The following is a 13,791-nucleotide window of genomic DNA, read 5'->3' as shown; positions in this document are numbered from 1 at the left end:
CAGACTTCAACTATTTAAGTTACAAGACTAACCACATTAGCTAGGAGCAGCACAAAGCTGTTATGCCATATGGCCCAGCTGTGCAGCTGTTGCTTGTAATTAGCGTTGTCACCATTGCACCTAGAAGGCTAGTCACAAGACCTGGAGGACTTTCATGCTAGTGCTAAAGGAGGATAGGAAAAAAAGTCTCTGCCTGAAAGATCATACAAGAAGACAAGAGATATCAAGAAGGGACAGATAAGGAAGCACAAAGGAACATTATTACCTGCATCATGAGAGGGCTTGATATCAGCATACCTGCAGCTTAGACAATGTAAAGATTTTTGTAGGTATGTTGGTACTTTTTAATAATGCACTATTTGAATAACAACATCATGAAGAATGGGCTCACAGAATGTGCTGGTACAAAGGTCTTAGAATTTAAGGAAGTAAATTTTGAAGAATTATGAGCTCTAGGCCCTTCTTCTCCACATTTACCCAAAGAACCTTGCTTGTTTAGTTTTAAGCATTTAAGTAGTCACTTGAAGTCAGTGAGATATGCTGTGCATAAAATGATAAGTCTTAGAATGAATGTGACACAAGATTTTATATGATCTTTGGGACAGTTTGGGTTTTTATGTATTTTTATATAATTATAAATATATAGTCAGTCTTTTACTATATTTTATATTTTTTTAGCAAAATGTGGTAAAATCAGTTTGGAGCTTGAAGTTGATAAAATTAGTGGATCGTGTAATTGGTGGTGTTGATCATATTGAGAAGTAGAACTATGAAATAGAAGTAATTAAAGAGCACATTAATGAATGTCACAATTGATACTAAATTTTGGAGGTGTTCCAGTTACCTGAAAGATTAGGATCTAAGGATTACAGGCATGTTTCTAATATATTTCAAGTGGAGCATCATTAAACCCCTTGGAGAAGGTTACGACTATGAGTAGCTTTAAAATAACAACATACACAGTTTGAAAACAATAATATATAGGATAATATATCTAAGGAAGATATAAGCGCCTAATATGCAGGATAATATCTAATATGCAGGGTAATATATCTAAGGAAGTTTATCAGAAATACAGATATCCCATGGAAGGGAGAAATCTGAAAAGCAGAGGTTTGAAAATGACCATGGGATGATATTGCACAGCAAATTTGATCTGAATTTTCAATCTGATAAGGGAAAGAAGGTTAATGTAATTTTGAATTGCATCTGCAGAGGTATCAAATCATGAAGCCAGGCGATGATAGTCCCTGTGGTTCTGCCCTACACATGAAATATTGCTTTGATTTCTGGATACCTCAGGACCAAAAAGTTAACTGCCAAGATTAGACAAGAATAGGGAACTAGAGAGCTTGATGTTATAAGGAAGGATTTATAAAGCTGTATATGTAATAGAAAAATAGTCTAAATATGAACAAATGGCCATATGGTCTAAATATTTTTACCAGGCTTTTTTAGTTCCAATTTTACCACCATTCCTGCTACCAGCTCGGCTCTGGTGATCATAGCAACAGCAGAATTAGTAGAGTGGAGAACTCTCCAACAACCACAGATGTTTTAAACACTGGGGGACTTAGATCCACAAGGGGACCTCGGTGATTAACTACCACTTTTATGCTCCAGAATTCAAAATTTTGATCCAGATTACTTTTGCTTATATGCTGCCTGATTCTAGAGGGGTCTTAAGTCCTTATGCCAGAGACAGAATGCATATTACTTTTAGTCTGATGGCTAGTGCACTTCCCTAACAGACCTGAGTACTGAAGCATTTCATATGAAGTAGAACAGCTTCACCAGAAGAGGCTAAGAAAGAGCCACCTCAGAACATATGCTGTCTTTCAAAATAAGAAGTAGGGCATTCTCCAGACAGGTTGGGTTCAGAGGTTCAAATCTCTGTTATAAATCATGTAGAAGAGAGATTTGGATTCTATGGATCCTATTCATTCATATCCCAGGGGAAAGCTCTAACCCTACTGAGTTGTTAAGGTAGTTGGGGAGGGGGGCGGGGAGGCACTCCAACCTCTGGACACTGATTTTTTCTTTTGTAAGATAGGGCTGAGAAGGCTTAGGCCAGTGGTGTTCAACCTTTTTGCCCAACAGGCCATATGGGCAGTGACTGGTCCGTCTGAGGGTTGTATCTGGCTGGTGGTCCCAATCTGGCCTCTGAGGTGGGTGCAGTGGAGCCCCATCCAGTGCGTGGAGGAAGGTGGGAGGTAGTTCAGCCCAGACCCAGCCATACAGGGGAAAGGGGCTTGGCTCGACTCCATGGGTGGAAGGGGTGTGGCCAGGACCCAATCCAGCAGTGTGGTGGAAGGGGGCATGGTCCAGCCTGCAGGGAGAAGGAAGCATGCCTTGGCCCCATTTGGCTGCGGGGGCATGGCCTGGCTCTGATCCACCTCATGGGGGCTTGGAAATTTGGCAGCAGGAAGGGGTGGCAGTAGTAATTACCATTGCTCCCTCCACCAAATTTCCTGACCTGTAGGAAGCCCTGGGGGCCAGATGCCATGGCTCTACAGGCTGGAGGTTCAGCACCTCTGGCTTAGGCTGCTAACCAAGGAAAGGATTCTCATGGCTGTGAATTAATTCTGAGTAAAAGGGCTTCCTCCAGCTCAGTTGGGCACCTGAGTCTCTGAAACACCTTGCTTCTCCTCTCCTCGCCATTTCCCTCTCAGGAGACGTCCTTCAGTCAGTGGGTGATTTCTGTGAATCCTGTTTTGAGGAGCTTGACCCCTCTCCAGCATTGTGTGCAGTGCTTAGACACCTGACTCCAGGCAGTGGATTCCTCAGAGTTTGGTGGTGTGAATTCACTTGTGAATTTTGCCCTGTGTCACCCCACCTTTTCTGAGTTGGATGGGATGATACAGTGCTTAGCTGGAGTCCTTGTCTACTCTAATTGTCATAACACTACTGTCACTGGTAGAGCTGAAATGCTGAGAGGAACAGTATAGAAAAGTGCACATTTCATAGGAGAGATATTGGCTATTTATGTTTACAAGTACTGTGAAGAAATAGCTCCAAAAGAGCAAGGAATTATTTATAAAAATACACCTCGATATAGTTAGGATTGACTATGTGGCAGAAATAAAGGAGAAATGTCACAAATTCCTGAAGTGACCATTTCAACTAGGAGATATGAATAACCATGATTTAAAACATTTTCTAATAAAGTTTTGAATCTGATCTGTAAAGGACAGGTGGGGATGCTCACAACTCTGAAGGAGCCAGGCAGGTTCAGTAAGCAGAAAAGGTGCTTCAGAGGGGACACGATATTGATGGCAGTCTTCAGATACTTGAAAAGCTGTCATAAAGGAGAGGGAAAGCACCTTTTCTCTTGCTGCAGAGAGGAGGATGAGGACCAATGGCTTGACGTTGCAGCAAAGTAAGTTTAGACGGGATATCTGGAAGAAATGTCTTCACTGTTAGTAGTGAGGCAGTGAGCCTAGGGGCTCTCCATCAGTGGAGGTGTTCAAGAAGAGGTTGGACAGCCACTGGTTGGGGATCATCTAGGCGTAGCTATGCCTATGGTCTACTATGGGTGTCTCCCATGCTTCTGGGCTTTGCTGGTTTCCCCTGATCCCTTTCTGTTACATGTCATGGTGTTTATGAGCCTTCCTCAGAGGTACTGAATGTTGGCTGCAGCCAAGGCTGGGGACTTTGACCAGCGTATGCCAGTGCTGGTGCTGGGACCAAAGCCAGAGGATTTTGGCTAGAGACTCTTGTCTCTCCACTCCGGGCCAGACTGATCCTCAAATTTGGGGTCAAGAAGGAATTTTACCCCATGGTCAGACTGATATGGACTGCGTTGGTGTGTGTGTGGGGGGGGGGGGGTGCCTCCTCTGAAGCAGGGGGCATAGCCCTCTCCCCAGGATGCCTTGAGTGCATATTGACCAAGTTTCATCGAAGCAGGATGCTGGGGACGGCGGTTGGGGGATTGGGTCTGCTGGTATCAGGGTTGACAGTTTTAGGTCGAGTGTGTGGGTAGAGATGCTCCCCACTCGGGCAGGGGTTTGTCCGGGACGAGCTCCGCGGTCTCTTGCTCCCTGGGCTGCTGTGAAGTGACCCGCACAAGGTGTCGGCGGTGTCCTGGGGGGGAGGCCGAGCCCTCCCGGGATCATGGACGTGTCCAGCACTAAAAACGTGACAGAAGTCAGTCGGGACAGGGGCTGAGGGCTGGCGCCCGATGCAGTGCGTTTGGAAGCAAGCGGGGCCGCGCCAGCTCCGCTGCTTCGCGGGACCCCGCGTGGTGCCCCGGCGCCCCGAGCCCCGTCCCACCCCAGCCGCGCAGCCCTCGCAGGTGCCCGCCCGGCCCGGCCTCCCCCTCGCCCCGCGCCGCTCTGGGGGCGGCCGTGCCGGGGCCCCGCGCCCCTCGCCGCGACGGGGCGGTCGGCGGAGCCCGCCCTCGGGGGCGTGTGAGGGCCGGCGCCGGCCGCGCCGCCCTTGTAGCGGGGCAAGCAGAGGCGGGGAGCGGGGCCGGGGGAGGAGGCGGCGCTGAGCCCGCGCGGATAAGGCGGGGAGCCAGCGGCGCCCGAGACCCGCGCGAACAGCAGCCGCAGCGCCCCGCGCCCCGGCCGGCGGCACCATGCAGCGCTCGCCCCTGGAGAAGGCGAACCTCTTCTCCAAACTTTTCTTGAGGTAGGAGCCGGCCACGTGCTGGCCGGGCCGGCGCGGGGACCCCTCGGGGCTGGGGCAGCGGCACGTCCCGGGGCAGGAGCGCCCGCCCGGGCGGGGCAGCGGGGGAGACCCGGCCCGGGCTCGGGCCCGCCGGGGCTTTGTGAGCAGGGGTTGGCGAGGTCCGGGCGCCTGTGTGGGGGTGTTTATAAATCCGGGGGGGGGGGTGTATGTGTGTATCGGGGGAGTGTGTGTGTATCGGGGGAGTGTGTGTGTGTCGGGGGGGTGCCTGTGGGGGTGTCGGGTGTGTGTGTATCGGGGGAGTGTGTGTGTGTGGGGGGGTGCCTGTGGGGGTGTCGGGTGTGTGTGTGTGGGGGGGGGGTTCATAGATTGTAAGGGGCTGGAAGGGATCTCGCAAGATCATCGGGTCCAGCCCCCTGCACCAAGCAGGAAAGACAACTGGGGTCAGGTGGCCCCAGCGAGGTGACCATCCAGTCTCCTCTTGAAGATTTCCAGGGTAGGTGATTGCCCCACAACTGGAGGGAGCTTATTCCACAGTTTGGACACCCTGACTGTGAAGAAGTTTTTCCTAGTGTTAAGCCTGAAACGCTTTGTGGCCATTACTCCTGCTTTTCCCCTCGGGTGCCCTGGTGAACAGTTTGTTAAAGGTGTGTGTGGGGGAGAGGGGTGTAAGCAAGGCAGCTCTGTGATCCCCATAGAAATATTTCCTTTTCCACCTGTGGTGGGGGAGGGGTGCAGGGGAGCGGGCTTCCCGACCTTTTTGTACAGGATAACATTTGAGCCCATTGAAAGCACAAGGTTCACACTGAGAAACTGCACACGCTTCTGAGCACCTGTGTCCCTGGGAGTGTTACAAATAACACCCAGCAGTATCACGAGATTGGCAACAGGGGGAGGAAAATCTCTTCTCTTCTTATCCCACTTGGTAGAGGTGGAACAGTGAGGTTGCAGCTGCAGTGGTCCAGAAATTCTGTGAGAGGCAAAGATTTCTTAGGGCGGTCTCTTTCATTGGACCAGCTGTGTAGTTGGGATAAAGTATGAGAAGCTTTTGAATGTTTGTCTTGCTTTATATCAGCTACAGAGTTGGTCCGATAAAAAGAGATCCATCCCCTTAAGAAATCTATCCCACTTTTACAATCTTTGATTTCTCATCAGCCTGAAGAAGGGTGTGTGCATTCAAAAGCTTGCACAGACAGACGATTTTTTGCTAATTTTTAGTAAAAGGTACAACCTCTGAACCAAGAGTTTTAGAGCTTTGCATTTCTCTCTATCACACTTTGTGCATTTGATGTCACACTGTGTCTAGCCAGTTCCACTATTTCTCTGTAGAGCTAGCTAGAGCTTCCCTTGTTGGTTGCATGGGTCTCTCACACAGCAACAGGGGAAATAAGGTGTGAGAAGAGTGTGATTTAGAACCACACAAAAAAAAAAAATGGCAAGAGGTTTCTAGCAGGAGGGGTACCTGCCAGTTGATTAGCTCTCTTGTTTAAAACTTGACTGGATTTCTGAGTGATGATGTCCCTTGCAAAGTACTTTCTGAGAAACAGGTCCAGGCTCTCTTTTGTTTCATCCTACTTATTTCATCCTTGTTTCCTGGAATCTCTGATACTTGTGCTTTAATGCATAATTAAAAATAAAACCCCAAGAAACTGTATGTCTGTTTCTTGTTTTAGGCAAAATTTTTATGCACGTGCTTATGGGCCCTTGGGTCTATTCTAGAGCTCTTTAAAACCCATAGGAGCCTTTCCATTGACTTCAGTGAGCTCTGAATCAGGCCTGTAGTGAAACAAAATCATCAATAATGTGTCTGGATGCAACTAAAATTACACAATTGCTCCACACTAAAAAGATGTGGTAGTTATATAATATAAAAGTTTCTCTTGTCATCAGCACTTTTAAGACACACACTTGTTTTTGAGAGAGAAATCTACCTACTGAAAAATTTTTTTTTTATTTACAAAACAGCAGAAGATATGGACAATATGGATATTACTTGAAAAATGAATTTGGCAAAATAACTGTCTATGAACTCCAAGGTCTTTTGTTTACTTGCCATTTTTACCATATACAGGAAACCCTTGGTATTCGCAGATTAGCGATTCGTGGTTTCGAATATTCATGGCGCAAATATTCGAACCCACGCTCTCTCCCCACGCATGCTGTCTTCCTGCACACTCTCTTCATAGTGTATAGTGTTACAGTGGCAGCGGCATCTGCAGGAGCTCCGCACTTGCTGCTGTACTCCTGCCACCACCAATACGCGCCGTTCATGAACGCAGACGCAGAATGCAGACGTTCATGGATTGGAACGTATTCATGGATTTCCCCATTCGTGGGGATCTCTAGAATGTATCCCCCACGAATGGTGAGGGTCTCCTGTACACATTACATGCAATATCCCTGCTTCTCAAATTGTGTTTTGTATTGTTGGACTGAATACTGTTGAAATGTTTCATGTGATGGATCAAAAGAGCAAAAGCAATGAGATGCAAGAAATTGTGTTTTGGGAATTGCATCTAAACCTTTCTTTTGGAGGGATGTCAGTCTGCATAAATCTTCTTTATTAAACACTTGTCTGCTTACAAATTGAAGTTAATTGATCCTTACACTCTGAAAGCACACTGGTTTATTTGAAGATACAGCCCTTAACTGTTTATTTATTCAAATAAAATCTTTCTTTAATCAAGGTAAGGATCAATTTCAGAAAACATGGTACGTTACTCTACATTGCTAAAGAGCAAATTACCATGCAGAAGTAAATGCGGTGATCAAGTTTATATGAATTTAACAAAATCTAAAAACTGCTCTTCATGGTAATGTCAAGAAACTGGAATTATCCCATAAATTTGTGATAAGTCAGATTTGTCTGAGTTTTGCTAAAATGATAGACCTTCATGTAAGTGTTTTCATTGTATCTGCTTAGCAACAGCAGCTCTGATTCAGGAAAACACCATAATAAAGCAAAACTCAGGACATGCTTAACTTTAAACTTGTGTTTAAGTCTCAGTGATGCCTCAATGTGCCTCAAGTGCTACCCTGTGTACCAGGGACAGCACTCTGAAGTATGAGTGTTCTAGACCAAGATCTACATAAGAGCTGAAGGAGAACCCAAGCGTCATTTTTTTCCTTATAAAACACCAAGAAAAAGTTACTTTTCTTAATAATAGTTTAATGTTTTCCTGGAATCTGTCTTCATGTAAAAAAACTTAAGAAAACTACCTAAAGTAGACTTTCTTCTAGGTTCATACTTAGCTTTATATTTATAAAAAGCTAATCTGGATGTAATATAATAGACTGAAGGTCACTCTGGAACCATTTAAAATAACTGAGGTATAATTTGTAGATAAAGTACTATTCAACAGAAGATTGTTAGTGATAAGCAAAATATACATCTTAGCTATCTGGTAATGCCTTATTTAATGTTTCGTAATATATTACTACTTAAACAACTCTAGACAGATCATGTATTTGGTTTAAACTCATATGCTCTGCTGAAGTCAATGGGTGTTTTGTAAATATAGTATATACATAATAAAGATACATTTTAATTCTGCATTTGTACATTTTCTTTGAAACTGTTTCCAGTTTGTCCCCATAAAATGTTGAACAATAACAAGGTTTTATAAAACAGCACTGTTGCATACTGAATTTTAACAGAAGGAATACCACCATCTATGTGGGAATCAGCAAGGAGATGACCCAGGCTGACACCAAGGGGGAGAGAGAGTAGTTTAGTCACTATGAAAGTATTAACTCATAGTTTTAGCTTTTCCTCCTGAAACTGTCAGAGCAGTTAATATGTAGATTTTGGCTTATTTTATATTGGAGATAAGTGAACAAAGTGAGTGCACTGAGAACTTTTATTGGGTCATTATTTAATAAACAAGTCATAGTTGTACTTCATCTTTGTTTACTAAGTTCCAGAATTCATCTTTTTATTTCCAAGCCTTACATGCTGACACAGCTGTGCTGTGATAACTTTTTATCTTGATTCAAAACTTTAGGTTTAAGTACAAGGAGTAACCACACTGCCTTCACTCCTTTATATATAAAGGTAAGCATGTGCCTAAGTCTTTGCAGGATAAAGGTCATACTTTGCATGTTAAGAGTTGCTAAAGCATCTCAAAGTATTTTACAATAATTCATTAATTCTCACTATAAACTTGTAGGATTGAAAAGTATTGATATGTTCCATTCTGTTAATATAAGTCACATTTTGTAGTTGGGGTGAGTGAGATAGAGAGGTTAGTGCTCATGTTTTCAAAAGTGGCACCAATTTTGGACACTTCAGGTTTTGGCACTGAAGTTTCATAGGCCTCTCAAATGTATGCATCTGCATGCTCCCAGAACTGCCACTATCTTGGCAAGGCTGAATAGCTCGGCACCTCTCTCATGCCTAGGACTAACTAGGATCCTCAATCCTGTATTCCTATGCTTATCTCCCTTGAGATGCCCAATCCAGTAGTTGCTCTTTGAGTGTGGCTGCTAACCCTATATAGTCAACATCAAAACAAAATAAAATGGCAGCTGCCACTTCTGGTTAACATCAGAGGAGGCAGTGACTTCTTTATGTCATAGCCTAGTGTTTAGACCCTCATTCAAAATGTCATTAAATTAAATTTCTTCCTCCCCCATCTCTCAGGAGAAAGTCCCTCCTGTTAGAATTATAGAAGCATAGAAAATTAGGGTTGGAAGGGACCGTAGGAGGTCATCTAGTCCAATCCCCTGCTCAAAGGAGGACCGTTCCTAACCATCTCATCCCAGCTAAAGCTTTGTCTACCCAGGACTTGAAAATCTCTAAGGATGGAGATTCCACAACCTCTCTAGGTAGCCTGCTTGAATGCTTCACTCCCCTCCTAGTGAATTTTTTCCCTAATGTCTAACCTAAACTCCCCTTGCTGCAACTTGAGACCATTACTTCTTGTTCTGTCATCTGTCACCACTGAGAACAGTCTAGCTCCATCATCTTTGCAACCATCCTTCAGGTAATTGAAGACTGTTATTAAATCCCCCTTGGACTTCTCTCTTTCAGACTAAATATAAGCCCAGTTTCGTCAGCCTCTCCTCACAAGTCATGCTCTCCAGCCCTCTAACTATTTTCTTTGCCCTCTGCTGGACTCTCTCTACAATTTGTGCACATCCTTTCTGTAGTGGGGGGGGAGGGGACAAAACTGGATGCAGTATGCCAAGTGTGGCCAGGTGTGAGCCACTGATTACTACCCTTTGAACTCTTCCATTTTGTAGGAAAAGAATTAAGGTTTATTGGGCAAATGAGAGAAACAGCTAGGGTGAGGATGCCTGTAGTAGTTGGTGCACTTTGAAAGGAGTGTCTTAGGTTCTGCACTCAGCTGTGATGACTCTTTTTGTGTTTTATCCAATAATTTGTTTTTCCATTAAGTAACTGATGGTCTTTTGGGCAGGTACCAGAATCTAGGAGTTTCCTTTTCAAGCTGAGTGCCATAACTACTAAGCTGCAGGGTCATTTTTGGACTAGTTGTCTCTTCCTCTTGCCCTGTAAATCCATCATTCTTTTCTTCATGGTACAATAGAATCAACCAAAATGTTGGAGACTGCTTTCATCCCAGAATAGCTGATAGGCAGATGGCTATGGTACTGTTATAGGAGTTGAGAGTTTAAAATCCCACAAGAAGAGGAGGGACTTGAACTCTCTAAGATATAAGTTGTATAGTAGAAGGCATCATCACCTATGACAGCTGTGTTTTAAAAGAAGGTTGCTGCTCTTTTTTAAATGACTTGGGTGACACAATCCAGGAGAGAGCTTAAGGCTGTGAATTCTAAGTAGAGGAAAGCACTTCCCTGCAGCCCAGAGTTACTGTATGTGTCCCAAAGGGGAGTTGGTTTTCATCTTCACTCTGCTTTCAGCATTTCCTATTGGCTACCTTAAGCAGCTCACCACTCTTTTGAATAATTTGCTCTAACTAAACCTAGGTCAGGATTGTGGATTCCCCTATGGAGTCAAGCATTGCAGAACTCAGTATTACAATGTCTGAGTCCCTTTGTTGATCTAGCCTATAGGTTAACATTCAGAAATCCTCTCAAAGTTAATGGATGGTGAAGATGCTCAGCACCTCTGATAATCAGCCCCTGGAGAGTTTGGAGATAGGCACTCAAATTTTAGACCTAAGTTGTACAAGGTGCAATAAGAAATCTGATGCAGAGCAAATGCACAGGTTTTCCCAAACCCATATTCCAAATCCTGTCATTTCAACTAAAAGATAGTGCTTTCCCCTACTAACATGTTTGAATTCTGTGTTTATAGAGGCCTAAACTTCAGTTAACAACAGAGAGTGTTAAACAACTGCATGATAGCAACTAATGAAATCTCATCCTATCTGGGCATTTCATCCTTGTGAAATACAGCTATCTTAATCAACTTGTGCTTGAGATTTTTGAAAGCTACCTTAAGACTCATGGTTCTGCCATAGAAGGATAACTTTTAATGTGTGTATACATTTAAAATGGATATTTGAAATAATTACGAGCTTGTCTCTACATTTTTCTCATTCTTTTCTATTTTACTAAGGATGCATCTGAATCCTTTAAGCAGGTTTCACAGTAGCTACTAACAGCAAAAGTCATCTTAGTATTTGCCTTGTAGTAGCTTCTAGATGCTCTAAAACAAATCAGGGCACTACTGTGCTGAGCAGAGTACAACCAAATAGTAAGGGACAATCTCTGTCTTGCTAAATTTACAATTTATCAGACAACACGTGCAAAGATTATGCTTATGGTGGCAGCAGCCTCTACTGACCAGCATGGTTTTTAACATGTTCTGTTTCCACTTGTTTGTTTCCGGTCTGGAAATGTGTTGGTGAGGCTGTTACTGGGTCATCCCCAATGGCTGCTCTTGAGTATGCCAGTAACCATAGTCTTGACTAGTAGCCGCTCAAGAATGCTCAGAAGCTCTTAGTGGCTCATTTCTGGGTTTAGGGCATACGAGTAGTAGAAGGTGGGTAAGTTTGATGTGGGATCTTCTTAGCCAGGATATGTCACCACCACAGTGCAGGCAAATTCTGAATGACTTGATCAGAAAGCCTGTGGTAAGCTAGGAAATTAACACAGATCTCCTGATTTCAGTCCAGTGCTTTAACTATAAAACTGTATTTCCTGTGTGGGAAAGGTAATTCAGAACTTGCCTACAGTGAGCCACTACCATTAGGCTCCATGCAAAAGATACACGTAGACATTTTCACCCTTCAAAAACTAAATGTTTATGATAAATTTTCACATCCAGGTCCTAAGCATATGTCCTCTTACACTTGAACACTTCTTCATTTTAATATCCCACTGTTATTAACCACCAGTCAGTTATTCATTAAAACATTTAATTCTGACCAGCCAATGAGGATGAAATAAATACAGATTTGGAATAGGGTGTTCTGATTAAATGCTTTTATTCCACCGTTTTTTGAGTAGCTCTTGAAAACTTCACTTAGTCTTGGGTACATAATGTGTTCATAAATACATAATTATATATATACCTACACACATTTATATGCTCCATAGGCAACGGAGCATATAAAATCCAGGCAAAATCATTGGGTAACTGGCAAAATGTTGCTATGGAAAATTTGCAAGAATAAGTATTTTGTGGTTTCTGCCAAGTGGCTAGACAATATGAATAACCTTGTGATCCCAAAACGTTACCTGAAAACTGCAGTCATTTGGGTTTCTCCTGTTGAAAACTGAGCAACTGTTTCAGTCTGCTAGCAGTAGTACTATTACTGTAGTTCTCACAGAGAATTAAAGCATGCCATTCCATATTGACACTAGACTTGGGGTCAAATCTTACTACCCTTGTTCACACAGATACTTCTGCTGAAACCAGTGAGATTATTAAGTAAAGCAAACAGACTGAGGCCTTAATGAGCAATACAACATATCTAGCCGTTTTGGCTGCTTGCAGACATGAAAAAAAAAACAACCAAAAATGATGCTTTACTATAAACTCTGCATGCTCCTGCACTGAGCCCAGTGCATGCCCAGAAGAGACGCATTAGTTGGACCCAGCTTGCTGAACATCTGTATAGATTGGACACTTCAGCAGGGTGTTTTGGGTGCTTTTATCTAATAGCTGTTTGAATGAGCTTTAGATAAAAGTGCCAAAAAGCACTGCTAAAGTGCCCAATCTATACAGACCCCTTGGAGCTGGTACTGGCTACTGGGGATGACCTAGTCAGCGACCTAGTGATCGATGGGAAGCTGGGTGACAGCGACCACGAGCTGATCACTTTCACCATCCGCCGAAAAGCTGGCAAGTCGGTCAGCAACACGCAAGTCCTTGACTTCAGGAAAACCAACTTTGACAAGCTCAGGAGGCCTATCACCTGGACAAGGGAGAAGAGATTGATGTCATATATCTTGACTTCAAAAAAGCCTTCGATCTGGTGTCCCATGATCGCCTCTTGGAGAAACTGGCCAATTGTTGCCTTGGGTCCTCCACGATCCACTGGCTGGAAAATTGGCTCCGGGGTCAGACCCAGAGGGTAGTAATTGATGGAAGTCACTCATCGTGGTGTCCTGTGACCAGTGGGGTCCCCCAAGGTTCTGTCCTTGGACCCATACTGTTCAACATCTTCATTAATGCGGGTGATCCAGGCTGACCTGGACAGGCTCAGCAAGTGGGCGGATGAGAATCTGATGGTGTTCAACGCCGATAAATGCAAGGTTCTCCACCTTGGGGGAAAAAAAACCCGCAGCATCCTTATAGGCTTGGCAGTGCTATGTTGGCTAGCACTATGGAAGAAAGAGACTTGGGGGTCATCATTGACCACAAGATGAACATGAGCCTGCAGTGCGATGCTGTGGCTAGTAAAGCGACCAAAACGCTGGCTTGCATCCATAGATGCTTCTCAAGCAAATCCCGGGACGTCATTCTCCCCCTGTACTCGGCCTTAGTGAGGCCGCAGCTGGAGTACTGTGTCCAGTTTTGGGCTCCACAATTCAAAAAGGATGTGGAGAAGCTTGAGAGAGTCCAGAGAAGAGCCACGCGCATGATCAGAGGTCAGGGAAGCAGACCCTACGATGACAGGCTGAGAGCCCTGGGGCTCTTTAGCCTGAAAAAGCGCAGGCTCAGGGGTGATCTGATGGCCACCTACAAGTTTATCAGGGGTGACCACCAGTATCTGGGGGAATGTTTGT

The sequence above is a fragment of the Alligator mississippiensis genome, chromosome 4 (assembly GCF_030867095.1).
Source record: "Alligator mississippiensis isolate rAllMis1 chromosome 4, rAllMis1, whole genome shotgun sequence".
NCBI lineage: Eukaryota > Metazoa > Chordata > Crocodylia > Alligatoridae > Alligator > Alligator mississippiensis.
Note: the sequence above shows the minus strand (reverse complement) of the source record.